The sequence below is a fragment of the Crocodylus siamensis genome, chromosome 6 (assembly GCF_052110815.1).
Source record: "Crocodylus siamensis isolate JL-2025a chromosome 6, ASM5211081v1, whole genome shotgun sequence".
Lineage (NCBI taxonomy): Eukaryota > Metazoa > Chordata > Crocodylia > Crocodylidae > Crocodylus > Crocodylus siamensis.
In genome coordinates, this window is record NC_143400.1 from 78,950,098 (window position 1) to 78,954,220 (window position 4,123).

The 4,123-nt window shown below is 38.4% G+C and overlaps 1 long non-coding RNA gene across 1 annotated transcript; it reads right to left on the reverse strand.

The window, feature by feature from the left end:
- Nucleotides 1-908: 908 nt before the first annotated feature.
- LOC149863055 (uncharacterized) lies at nucleotides 909-3,070 on the reverse strand. Its single transcript, XR_016443112.1, has 3 exons — nucleotides 2,958-3,070; nucleotides 2,445-2,525; nucleotides 909-1,080 (listed from the first exon to the last, which is right to left on the reverse strand). It is a non-coding gene; the product is annotated as an uncharacterized LOC149863055 (long non-coding RNA).
- Nucleotides 3,071-4,123: the final 1,053 nt, after the last annotated feature.

Consider the following 4,123-nt stretch of genomic DNA (forward strand, 5'->3'; position numbering starts at 1 on the left):
AGATTGTTCAGAAGGGTCAATTATAAGACCACTGAACTCGATTCAAATCTTTCCATGCTTCCACTGGAGCATATGGAAGTTTGATTAGGCTGAACCATTTTGGTTAAATGTGCATTTTTGGATATGTAACAGAACACAACTTGATCTCCAGGTTACTCTCCCTGCTTTTCCTTTTAAACTAACAAAAGTTGCACCATTTCTGAAATGCAAATGCCTCACCTGCAGTGCTCAGAAGCATTCCAGAGGGAGCTACTTAAGCCTCTTGACCAGAAGGGCTGTCACTGTGAAACATGGCCCTTCAGTGAGGTGGGAAAAATGGGATAAAATTATAAATTCGTTCATGCCATTAAATCTCTTTAGGTCTTTAGATTTTCAGGTTTGCTGAGTTCATTTAAACCACTGCAATTTGTTGCCATGACCACCCGTTTCAAAGCCTTCAGCAGAAGTGACAAAATTAAAGCTTCCCCTAGTGGGTTCTGCATGCTAACTTTTGACCTAATTTCCAAAAGAAAAGAAAGAAATAGTCTTTAATATCTATACATAACTAACACAAATGCAGTACTAACCAATTTCTGCCAAGAGCTCTGAAATAATGCCAAACTATTTTGAATGGAGCTAGCTTGGTGAGGAATATTTGCAAATTGTTTACTAGCTTTGTGTGAATTGGATCCTGTGCAGAGTGAGCTAAGTAGAATTTATATGCTGTTTACATTTCTATTCTGTCGCTGCAGATAATGATCTCACATCCTAGCAGCGTACACAGAAAATGACAGCTAATCTTAAAATACTCATCCATGCCCAGTTCTTCAGTAATCTTATGTAGTTGGATTGTAAGAGTCTCATTATAGGCAAACCAAGTTCCCAAACTAATTATGGCTTTAAAACTGGTCTGCTTATTTGCAATTTGTCTCTTCTTTATAAGCTTGAGGCTCTTGGAAATACGTGTAGGTAACCTGACAGAATCAGATTCACTGTATAAGTAGACTTCACCATACAGTAGGAATATTACAAGCCTTACCTTGATAGCAGTGCTGTCTTCATAACTGAACTTACCTATATCTTCATTGTGAACATGCAGACCTGAGGAAGGGGATGTTGTATGCAAAAACTTGAGAGGCACGTGGGAAAATAGATTTCTGTATATCCGTTATTGTAAAATTTGATTAGTAGGCATAGTTGAAATGTCAGATATAATTTTGGGGTTCCCACATCAGCTCCAAATACACATGCAGTTACCTCTCAATAAGAACTTTTGGAAGTGGGGATCACGCAAATTAAATATCACTAGAATCGTAGGGACCTCAGCAGGTCTGTCCAGCCCCCTAGCTCAAAGCAGGACCATCCCCAACTAGATTATCCCAGCCAAAACTTTGTGTAACCAGGTTTTAAACACCTCCAAGGATGGAGAGTCCACAGCCTCTCTGGGTAACCTGGTCCAGGGTTTTACTACCTGCCTACTGAGAAAATTATTCCTAATATCTAACCTAAACTTTCCTTGCTGTAACTTGAGACCATTGCTCCTTGTTCTGTCATCTGCCGCCACTAAGAAAGTCGAGCTCCATCCTCTTTTGAAACCCCTCTTCAGGTAGTTGAAGGCTGCTATTAAGTCCCCTCTCAGTCGCCTCTTCTCTGAACTAAATACACTTAGTTCCCTCAGTCTTTCCTCATAAATCATGTCCCCTAGCCCCCTCACTGTTTTTGTTGCCTTCCCCTGGACTCTCTCCAATTTGCCCACATCCTTTCAGTAGTGGTGCATGGGATTGTTTTGTCCTAAGTGCAGGATGTTGTACTTGTCCTTGCTGAACCTCATGAGATTCCTTTCGGGCCAATCCTGCAATTTGTCTAGGTCACCCTTTATCCTAGCCCTACGTTCCAGTGCATCTACTATGCCTCCCAGCTTGGTGTCATTTGCAAACTTGCTGAGGGTGCACTCCTATGTCATCTTCCAGGTTGTTGATGAAGACACTAAACAAAAATGGCCCCAGGACTGACCCCTGGGGCACTCCCCTTGATACCAGCTGCCAACTGGACATGGAGCCATTGATTATTACTCTCTGAGCCCAATGCTTCAACCAGTTTTCTGTCCACCTTGCAGTCCATTCATTCAGCCCATACTTCCTTAGCCTGCATGCGAGAATCTTGTAGGAGATCATATCAAACGTCTTGTTAAAATCAAGGTATTCAGCTATCAAATGCAATGCAAGGGACAACTTATGTACAATAGCTGGAATATGAAAACATCCATGACCTTGAAACTTCTGCACTCTGAAACAATATATTTGAAATAATGTTTGGTTGAGATGCTGTTCACTAAAACAGTTTCCTTCCAAGAAATGTAAGTCTACTTTGAGAAATGTGAATCTATTTTAACAAATGTTATCTGATATAAAAAAAATAATGCAGAGTGATGTAGACTTTGTATATTTTTTACAATGGATACTTACAGCTGATCAGGTAGTCTTTCCAGTGCAACTTCAATGTTCAGCAGTTCTCCAATAAGTAGTTTCCCACTGAACAGTTGCCCACTTGTGGAAAAAAGTTTCATTTTTAAATCCTCCATAATTTTACAAAGTAACAGAGTCAATGCCCAAATAAACATCTAGCCCTTTAAATCCATCCTATTCAATTTGGAGCTTTGCCTGAAAAAGGACTGCAGGATTTCACCCTTACATTTTTATTTTACAAAAATACTATTAGAAACAATCACATTTTCTCTTATATGTCTCTTAAACATCTAGTTTTAAGCATTTTAAGAAAAAGAGTTCTTAAGAAAAATCAATAAGAAAAGAACATTTCACCAAATATCTCCCCATTTCTCCCTCTGTAGTAAGACTTTTGTAAAACCCAGCTGCTATATTATTTATCCAGACACTCCAACAGAGTAAGCATGGAAGAAAGGTAAAAGCTTTGTGATGTGCAAGCATTCAGTGTTAGCATCATGCAGGGAGAAAACTCACTGTGAACTGCCTGTTTTCAGCGCTTCTTTGTAAAGTCTTCCAGCTTGTATACACTTTAAAGCTCTTTCAGATTAAAGTGGACTGTGCACTTGAAGAAGAATAGCAGTTCTTGAGTAGCTAAGTGTGTGGACAGTCTTATTTTGACGTAAGAGGTCTTTATTCCTGTTCAACCTTAATCTGCTAAATTGAAACATGACACTGTTTCTGACTAGCTACTTTCAAATAACTTTACATGTAGGGTTATGTAAGGGTTTAGCATGTGATTTTGCTTTGTGATTCCTACCTATTAAAGAACAGCCACAGAAGTGGAAATCCTGGTTTACTTGTATGATATTGAGGTATTATATTATATTTTAACATAGAAGGAAAAAAAATGCTTCTCTCAGGTATGATTTGCAGGAGGCAGAAGCTTGGCTCTGTCCTTGCAATTTTAACTATGGCACCTCTGTAGCTTTCAAGGGTTCCATTGTCACAAGGTCTGAGGAAGATATGAAAGAGTTGGATGCGAATGACAAGGAGATTAATGGACCTAAGAGCCCCAGGGAAATCTTTAGCTGTTTTACTTCAAGGTCTTAAAACTCATTTTGCACTCTGCCTCACAAAAGAAGCCGACGTCTACTTTGGATCACAAGATTTTCTTTGTGATGATCTAAGTTTTGGGACAAAAAACAACAATAACAGTAAATAACCACACAACTATAAATATGATTGCTTTCCACTAATTAGTGGAGTGTCAGACAAAACATTTAGTACGTTTCTTTTTACTGTCTTTTACCTCTGGATGTAAAGTCAAGAGTTCTCACATTTTTTAAGTATTCCTAAGAAAGAACTCTTTTGGGTTTTATCATTCTTCTGACTTCATCTCAGTCTCTCTGATATGCAAGAAATACTTGACCTTGCTATCTTTCGCTTTGGCCATTCAAACATCAAACTACATACATACTCAAATAATTTGTATTGGAATTTCTTTATACTTAGAGTAACAAATAATGTACAAACTTCCTTTTGTTGCCAGTTCAAGATCAGGAGTAAATTATTTTTTTCTCCGTTGAAACTAATAGAGCAAAGGTAATTTATGCCAGCACTGCATCTGACCTTTACATTTTAATGGCACCCTTCTCTGCTTTACATACTAGTTAAAGAAAAAGAGAAGTAGTTGGCCATGT